At 50.8% G+C, this 9,502-nt stretch overlaps 1 protein-coding gene across 4 annotated transcripts in view; it reads right to left on the reverse strand.

Annotated features, from left to right (window-relative positions):
- Positions 1-349, reverse strand: part of Sipa1l2 (signal induced proliferation associated 1 like 2) — a 150,988-nt gene extending 150,639 nt beyond the window's left edge. For 2 of the 4 annotated variants that reach the window (XM_032888204.1, XM_032888203.1), the window contains exon 1: positions 168-349. The gene's annotated coding sequence lies outside the window, so the exon portion shown is untranslated. The remainder of the gene's footprint in view (positions 1-167) is intronic. The other 2 variants (XM_032888202.1, XM_032888201.1) reach the window with 2 other exon arrangements.
- Positions 350-9,502: the final 9,153 nt, after the last annotated feature.

Genomic DNA, 9,502 nt, shown 5'->3' on the forward strand with positions numbered 1-9,502 from the left:
CTCCCGGACCGCGGTCCTCACCCGCGGAGACGCGAGCCCGCGCGTACAAAGGAGCGGGAGCCCCGGGGGAGCGGCCCGCAAGTTGCGCGCAGCCCGGCAGGTCCGGTCCCCGCGCCCTGCGCACCGCGCCATCGGACGCACCCCGCACCCCTCCCCCGGGCACGCACCTCGGAGCGGCGGTCCTCTGGGCCCCGCCAGGGCCGGCGCGCAGAAGCCAGGGCCTCGCCGCCCGCCGCCGTCCCGCGCTACCCATGGGCGCGCTCCCCGCGCGGCCGCTGCGCCCGCGGCTCGAGCTGTCGCCAGGCGCCGCGCTGCGTCCTCGGCCGCCCGGCTCCGTCTGCAGCCGGCTCCCGCCGCCGCCGCCCGCCCCGGCACCGCCCCCACGCGCTCCGCCCCCGCCCATTGGCCGGTGCCCCGACAGGCCCCACCCCGAGCGCGCCGCCCCCTTTCATTGGCCGGTGCCCGGACGTCCCCGCCCCTAGAGCTCCGCCCACGCCCATTGGCCAGTCGGACAAGCCCCGCCCCCGGCGCTCCGCCCACGCCCACTGGCGCGCCTCCTGGCCAGACTCGCCCCTCGCCGTCGGGCGCGCGCGAGCGTCCTTGGGGGAGCGGTTCTCCCGGTCGCAGTGAGCGCGAGCCCTGAGCTTACAGGGGCAGGCGACCGACTTCGGAGTGCTCTCAACCCGGGGCTCCCTCGGAGCGACTGATGCTCTTCGGGTGTGGACTCTCAGCCCTACAATGCTTGCACCATATCCGGACCCCTGAGAGTCGCCAAGCCTGGTGAAGCCTGGGGGACGCGCTTGACGCAAAAGTGCAAGCCACAGTTGCGCGGGCCGGGGAACCTGTGCCCGGAGCCAGTCCACGCCTGCTCTCGGTGTTCCCTGTATATCCCCGCCGGGAGCCTCACCTGCGGCCCGCTGCAGAAGACCTGCGATGGACTCTGTTCTGACCTGCACCGGCACAGGCGGGAGGAGCAGTAAATAAGGCCAGAGCCAGTGGCAGGATTTTCCGAGCCGGCTTCACCTTGCGTCCCCAGAGTCCTGATCCGGTTTGTTTGGGACTTTGAACTCCTCCCTGGAAGAGATAAATGTTAATAATGTTATCTCTCCTTCCCCTTCGCAGTGCTTCCTACTACGCGCACACACCCTGGTGAAGTTTAAACAGTGGGCCCCCACCCAAGCGGTATTTCTCCGGGTGCACATTGTCCAATCTCTTATGTATCATTTTATAATACCGGAACCACGCGTAGGAATGGGCCTGGTAAAACATGCCGGCAACCCGGATATGACATTACTAAGCTCCTGAGATTTCCAGGTTTTGAGGTCTTTCTGGATGGTCTCCCTATACCTAGTGTTTGCGAAATTGTGTATGCATTCCACAAACACGGGATAAACGACCCGTGCTGCTTGTGCTTCCTGGGAAGCCCTTTTATCAGCCCCTGCTCTGTTAGTGGTGGTGGTAGGGGGTGGGGTGGGGGGTGCAGGTTAAACCCAGGCAGAGACTGGGATACAGCACCAGAGAGGAAGGCAGGGCATGGCTATGGGCTCGGGTGTCTGACAGAAAACGAATATAAAATGCCTCTTTTGGCGAGGATAAGGAGATTGCTGAAGTTTCAGAGAAAAATACCAACCATGTAGTATTCAACTGAGCTTGTCTAAAAGCCAGTGTGAGCCAGATTCCTCGGCAGTTAAGAGCACTCCTTGCTTTTGCCAAGGATCTGGCTGCTGTACCAGGCTCCCCGTGGCAGCTCACAACCATCTGTAACTCCGGTTCCAGGGGATCAGACGCCCTCTTCTGGCCTCTCTGGGCATTGCATTCACGCAGTGAACATGCATGACTGCAAGCGATCTCTCAAGCAAATGAAAGGTAGTGTGAGCTATATCCTAGGTTCATCATCTCCTGTCACTGTCCCCCAAGTCTCCCTCCCTGCCCTTCAAAGACCTCATTACCTTGGGAATTCTTAAGGAAGCAGGCTCTAGGAACCCTTGCTCTCCAATTCTTCTACACTTTTTTTAAACTTCTGATGAAGTAATTCCTACATCACTCTTAAGAGTTCAAAGCCGTGCCAGCCGATCCAAGGAGTTGAGCTGGCCAGCCATCCTGCCTGCTACTTGTATCTGTTTACCTTTTAGCACAGTAAAGCCAGTTTAATTTTCTTAACGAGCCACAAGATTTGACCTACAAGGATACTGGCAGGGCAGTAAAATCCAATGGCTAACTTAGTGAAGATATGGAGCCTCACCCTTATTTCCTCCTTTCCCTTTCTACTAAAACCTTCCTCTTATAGCCTTTCTTTTATTCCAAACCAACAGTCATAATCTGGAACAAACGGGTATTGGTTTTGTGCATAGTTCAGTGTCTGATGATAGACCCAAAGGGCTGGTGGCCACCATAGGAGGCTTCAGGACAAGGAACAGTTTGAGAGCAGAGAGGTGCTCTGGCGCCCACAAGGAGAGCTGGTGTCTGCAGAACAACTTTGGGGAGGGCAGCAAAGGCCTTGCCAGAGCTGTCAGCTGGGAAAGGAAGGAGAGCCCGTGGTGTAGCTTGGCTGAACTGCACTTGCCTAACTGTGTAAAGCTCAGAGTTCCACCATCAGCTCCAGGAAAAAAAAAAGGAAAAAATTAAAACAGGAGGAGATAAAGAGACAGTGCCAATAAGAGGTGGCACAGGGCCTGCCTGGGAAGCAGCCGTGCCCTCTGGCCTGCCACAGCGTCTCTGCTTATGTAATGCACACAAGGATGCCGTCTTCCTCTGTTAGTCCTGTTTGCTTGTGGTTGGCCTTTGTCTTACATGTTCCCCTGTGTACCGCAGTAGAAGCCTCTCACAACAGGGTGTGGCCTTGTAAGTAAAGTAGCAAATGCCAGGCCCTGCAACATTTGGGTTTTGGTTTTGGTTTTGGTTTGGTTGGTTGGTTTGTTGGTTGCTTTTTTGTTGTCATTGTTGTATTGAAACTAGGTATCTCTGTGCAGTTGTGGCTGTTCTAAAGCTAAATGTGTTTGGAAACTAGGTATCTCTGTGCAGTTGTAGCTGTTCTAAAGCTTCTATGTAGACCACACTGGCCCTTGTTCACAAAGATCTGTCTGTCTCTGCCTCCCAAGTTCTGCATTCATCACCATGCCTGGCAAAAATGTATCTATTTATATCTGTTTATGTCTTTGGTGTTTTTGGGTGCTCTAGCTGCCTGGGCATTTACACACCAGAAGAGGGCAGCAGATCCCATGGCCTATGGTTATAGATAGCTGCGAGCTGTCACATGGGTGCTGGAAACTGAAGTAAAGACCTCTGAAAGAGCAGCCAGTGCTCTTAACTACCCAGTCACCTCTCCGGCTGCTACAAGGTTTTAAGAAGTAGCTTCAGTGGCTGGAGAAATGGATCAGTGGGTAAAGCCCTTGGTACAGGGGACTGATGACCTAATTTGATCCCCAGAACCCATGTCAAAGTGGAAGGAGAGAACTGACTCCACAAAGTTGTCTTCTGATATCTACAAGTATACAGTCTCTCTCTCTCTCTCTCTCTCTCTCTCTCTCTCTCTCTCTCTCTCTCTCTCTCTCTCTCTTTCTCTCTCTCTCATTCACATGCACATGCATGTGATATGCCACTAGTCCTGACCAAAACAAGCCCTGTATTCCCTTGAAGTGGAAACCAAGAGAATGGTGTATTATGGGACCCTGTGCTAATTGCCATTGTATGACACAATGCATGTCCCAGGAGTCCAAGAATGCCACCTGCTAAAAACCTCAGCTCTGTAGCACACATGGAAACCTGCTATGCCCAGGCCACTCTGGGAACAACAGAAGACTATCTTCTTTAAGTAAGGAGGCAGCTGCCCTCAGGAAAAGGAAACATAGCTGGATTTCTGCAGGGAGCAGATTTAAGCTGTGAAAAGCTGTCATATTTAAAATGTCACTGTGAACCTAAATTAGCATAGATCTCCACAGAGACCTGAAAAGACTATTTGAGTAGAGTGACCAAATTTAAGGAACAGTTGGGAACGATGGCCCACACCTGTAATCCTGGCACTTGGGAAACTGAGGCAGGAAGATTGCTACAGACTCTAGGCCAGCCTGGACTACATAGTTAGTTGTGGGCATGCCTGGGCTACTACTTGAGATTCTGTAAAAAAAAAACAAAAACAAAACAAAACAAACAAACAAAAACCCGTTATCGACAGGTACCTTTCAGCAAAGTTTTTCCTGACCTTAAGTGTGTTTCACAGATGAGAAGTCCAAGATGTTGGTCTGTGTGCCAAATACCATGGACCTCTCAGACTTCCAGGATGGTGGATGATTTCTTTTCTGATGATTTAAACTCTTGGCCAAAGTTACTTACAATTCCTACTCCAGTGTCCTTAGGCCAGGCCTTCAACCAAACAAGGAGGCCAACTGTCCTCAAAGTTGTTTTGAGTCTCATTGCCTCTGTATAAGGAGGAGGGAAGGAGGAGCAGAAGCCACTTGTCAACCCAGAAGGGTCTTCACCACCGCCCCAACTCTGAGTCTCATTAGCAGATGGTTTAGAAGCTTCCAGATACTGGGCTCAGAGGACTGAGTCTATCTTGGAAGTGTGTGTCACTACATAAGTAACATCTTATGTACCCGTGCAGCTAGATGCATAAATGATATCTTAAAATTCCATTTCTCATCTAAATAGCTAGAATAGATGATAAGGCCCTGAAGGTGGAGGTGGATGAGGCCTTTGAGTACAGAAAACAGGGCAGGAGCCGGGTTCACCATTTCTACCCAACATGGGGCTGGGCAAGAAGTTGGTGGCTGAGAGACAGACAGCCCATGAGCACACTGCAGAAAGGCAACGGGACTGCTTCTCCTGTTTCACATCAAGCAGACTCCAGGGTCACACCTCCGTCCTCTGAGTGTATTCCTGCTGAGCAGACTGCTCCGGTGGGCAGTGTCTGTCTTTCACTTTGTTTTTACAAAGTGAGCAGTAACAATGCACTATTAAGTTGGACTGATCTGTGAGCCGCTGTTGCTTCTCGCCACTAGGTGGCGTCTATCAGTAGTGAGGTGCAGGAGCTGCACACGCTTTCTGCCAAGCAATAATTCTTGAGGGATCAATACAAGAAAGCATTTATATCCACTTATATACACATACATTCGCTTCTTACATGTGATTTCTTTTTGATCCTGGCTATGAATCTACAGCCGCCTGTCAGTTGGTCAACCATGGAGGTCTTCAGTAACATTTTAAAGTTGTTAATTGAATACTGAACAGCTCTGGGGCCACAGTGGGGATGGCTGCTGTGTAAGCCTGGTGACCAGAGTTAGATCCCTGGAACCCAGAGTGTAAGGAGAAAACAGACACTTAAAGGTTGTCCTCTGCCCTCTACATGAATGCCTAGGTATACTCTGTGTGTGTGTGTGTGTCCGCACACACACACACACAATAATAATAATAATAATAATAATAATAATAATAATTAAAAATAAGATGTGAGCATTTTCACTGTGCTAGGCATTACATTAGACACCTCACAGTATTTGGTGACAACTCCTGAATCACTCTGAAATACTAGGTGGCACAAAACTACTCCCTTGGTTTAAAGAAGTTGGAAGCGGGGTTGGGGATTTAGCTCAGTGGTGAGCACTTGCCTGGGAAGCGCAAGGCCCTGGGTTCGATCCCCAGCTCAAAAAAAAAAAAAAAAAAAAAGAAGTTGGAAGCAACCTGGGGAACCGGTGTGCCGGTGCATTGTTCTGCTCATCTCCGCCATGCACTCATTCATTCAACAAGCGGGGGACTGGACGTCTGGACATTGAGTATTTTAAGTGCTCTGGGGGAAGTTCTTGTTTATCAGCTTCCATGACACAAGCCTTGAGGAAGTCGATTGAAAGAATTTGCTTCACCCTCAGTTGTCTCTGTTGCTTCTGCCTCTGTTGTGGTGAGGCAAAGCAGCAAGGTGGGCTGTGTTGAGGAGAACAGAGCTGCTCACCTCAGCGAGGGAAAGGGGGCACAGAGGTGGGGGAAACCCGTTTGAGGTACACTCTGAAAGCCTACCTTCCTTTAAGGGTCTCTCATGCTGATTTCCCAGTACCCTCCCGCAGTAGCCCATCAACTGTAGACCAGGCAAAGGATCGATTTGTCGATGAGGTCAGAACCCTTGTGTTCCGGTCTTCACAGAGCCCCGCCTCTGAACGCAGCCCCGCCTCTGAACCAACCCTTTAACCCATGAGCCTTTGAGGGCGTTTCAGATCTGAATCCTAACACAGTCTCATGAGAATGCAGATTTGGAAATGCTCACAACACTTAAATCACATAAAGAAACAGATGTTTGGGGGGACATTCTTACAAGCTACAGGGGAGAAATCAAGCTGAATGTAAAATGTCAGTCAAGACCTGGTAGTCACCGCACCCCAGTTCCACGTGGAGATGCCTCCTCCGCCTGACATCTGCTTGTCTGCCTTATAGCTACACTCTTTACTTCCAGGGGGGAGCCTCTGTGGTATAAAAAAAAAAAAATGCTGGGGAGAGAGATAGAAAAGCAAGAAGAGCAGAAGGCAGCCAAAGAGACACCAAGTGTGGCCAAGGACAAGCTGTGCCAACTCTAGCCGCGAACCTGAAGGCTGGGTATCTGAACATGCCTTTGTTGTTGAGAGAGGGAGTCCACGTTTCAGAGTCAACAAGTAATTAGAGAGAAGGGAGCCGGGTGTGCTGGCTGGTGCAGGTAATCTCTGCTCCCGGGAGGTGGAGACAGGAGGATTGCCCTGAGTTCAGAAACAGAACAAGAAGGAAACATAGAACAAAGCCGTAGAGCCTTGGTCCTCCTGACCCCAATGTACCCAGAAACTGAAATCAGAGGGGAAAAAAAAAAGAACCCTGACAACAACAAAATTTTACTTCCTTATTTCCAAAAAACGCTAAGGAATGACTAACCAAAGGGCTTGTGGCAGCCACTCTGGGGAAGCAACCAACGCCCTCCCCTCAAGTGAAGCACCGGTTTTGTCTGCAGCTCAATGGTGGACACCCAGTCTGTCAAGCTTCCCCCACGGCAGTGCTCACTGTGCACTCAGGATAGATATTGTGATGATACTCTGCCTGCCCCTCTTTCTCTCGCCTCCGTGATCCAGAAAGGAACCATCCTCAGCCAGCCTTCTGGCTGAAGGCTGAGGGAGAGCAGGAGGAAGTCTGGAGGCCATGCCAGATGAATGGGTAGCCTGTTACTGAAGCAGGAGCGGCAGGAAGCAGTTTAGTGAGGTCTCAAGGTAGCAGGGGTTTGGATGCAGTAGATTTGAGACATTCTTGTGGATCCAGAGAGTCACCGGCTGATTGAACACCCCTCACTTGGCTGCAGCTCCTCCATTCTCTCAGCATCGTCTTCTTCCTTCCCCACCTCCACCCAGCCAGCTCTTGCCCTTTCCTTCTCAAATGGAGCATCTTCAGGGAGCCTTGATACCCCACACTAGGCTAAGTCACCCCATCATGAACCCTTAGTGATTTCTTACATTCGACCAAGTCTTTCCTGTCAGAATATGACCCAAGGAAGATAAAGGTTTCTCATTTCCTCCCCCATGAAATAATTATGTCAGAGACCCTAGTATTAGTCCCAGACGATCCTCTGCACCCATCTCTGGGGGGGTCCAGGGCGTGTACCCACTAGGCTATCTTTGCTGTAGGAGGCTCTGGTCCCAGAGGAAAAGGCCTCTCTTGGCACAAAAGGCCACAGTAGGTGACAAGGAACTGTGTAACTAGAAAGGACAGGTGGTCTTGAGACATGACAGCATCTGTCACTTGCACTGACCTGGGAGAAACAGTGCTGGCCTTTAAAACCATCACTTAGAGGCCGGCCAGAGAAAGAACTCACTGGGTAAGAGCACGGGCTGCTCTTTCACTGGGTTTCATTCCCTGCGCCCGAGTGGTATAGCTCACGACCATTTGTAACTCCAGTTCCTGGCCATCCAATACCCTCTTCTGGCATTCAGGGGCAGCGGCTTTATACTTGGTGCACATAACATACGTGCAGGCAAGGAAAAATTCATACGCATAAAAATTAAAATCTAATTTTAGAAAAACCATCACTTTAAACCTGGGTGTGGTTATTCGCAGCTGTGAACACAGCATCTGGAAACAGGCAGGAAGTTTGAGTTTGCAGTTAAGGGGGGAGCTACACAGCCTGTTTAAATAGCAGCTCGGGCTATAGAGGGAGACTTCCTCTCGAGACACCAAAGATGAATGAGTGCTTAATCTGAGGGGGAACCTTCTGGTGTCTTTGGAAAGTCGGTTGTGTCAAATGATGTTTTGCTGGGGCCCACAGGTGAAAGGCTGTTTTGCTGAAGCAGACGTACGAGAGAATGTTTTGCTGAAACAGACACAGGTGAAAGGATGTGTTTGCTACAGCAAACATGTGGAAGGACATGTGATGTTTAGATGGACTATAAATATGACCCCACACACAAGAGAGCTTGAACAGGGGTTGGGGATTTAGCTCAGTGGTAGAGCACTTGCCTAGCAAGCGCAAGGCCCTGGGTTCAGTCCCCAGGTCTGAAAAAAGAATAAAAAAAAAGAGAGAGAGAGCTTGAGCAATGGCTTCCCCTTGCTCTGTCTGGCCAGTCTTTGTTGATGACACACATGCATTGGTTTGCCTTACATTGTGTTGCTAAGCTTCACTTGTAGTGACTTGATAGAGAGAAACTCGCCGAAGAACTTCTCGTGAGGTTCCTGTGACTTCTTGTTGCTTCTGTGGACTCCAGCTGGTTGGTGAGGGCCTCTCGGTTTCTTCTGGATTGAACCGCCCTTTCCGTGCCGTGTGCAGTGTCTGCCGAGGGGCCTGGGCTGCAGCTGCTGGTTTGTGTTTGGTGTTTGCTAGTGGACTGGACAGAGAACAACGGATATTGGGATTGCCGCCAAAGAGCTATTTCTAAGAAGATCCACACCCCTCGGTTCCTAATAAGCTTTCTTTTCCATTACCTCTGGTGGGTGGTAAGCTAGAGAGGAGGCTGAACCCTTATTAAAGTAGATTGAGAAAAAGTTATGGCTACATGTGGTGTCCAGTGTGGCTTAGTCTGCTTCTGATGTGGTAGAGGAAACTGCAGATTACGAGGGGTTAGCAATGTTGCATGAGTAGACTGGCAAAGTAGCAGCTACTGCTGCTGGGTGACCTCCTACTGTGTTGCCAGAGGGCGTTTTCTGGTTTTGCTTCGTAGTCGCCATGTATACCATTTTGAAAAAGATGGGGAGGGGAGGGGCTGAAAACTCAGAAACTTCAACCAATTCTCTTGTGTTAGAAAAGATGGCAGAGTTGGCTCTGCAAGGAGAGAGTTTTCGAATAAAGGCCGAAACTCTTGGGAAGCAAAAAGAGCCAGTGGGAGGGAAACAGAGTTTAGGCTTAATGCCTGAGACTTCGAATGTTCCACAGGATGAACAAGGGGAAGAACATAGGCTGGAAGGTAAAGTGCTGCCCCGCCCTGCTCCACGGACTTTCACTACCAGCTCCCAAAGCAGCTCAGTGAGATAAGGGGCCAGGAAGAGCAGGAGGGGACCCAGGGACAATGGGTTA

Source organism: Rattus rattus, chromosome 17, assembly GCF_011064425.1.
Source record: "Rattus rattus isolate New Zealand chromosome 17, Rrattus_CSIRO_v1, whole genome shotgun sequence".
In the NCBI taxonomy this organism is placed as follows: domain Eukaryota; kingdom Metazoa; phylum Chordata; class Mammalia; order Rodentia; family Muridae; genus Rattus; species Rattus rattus.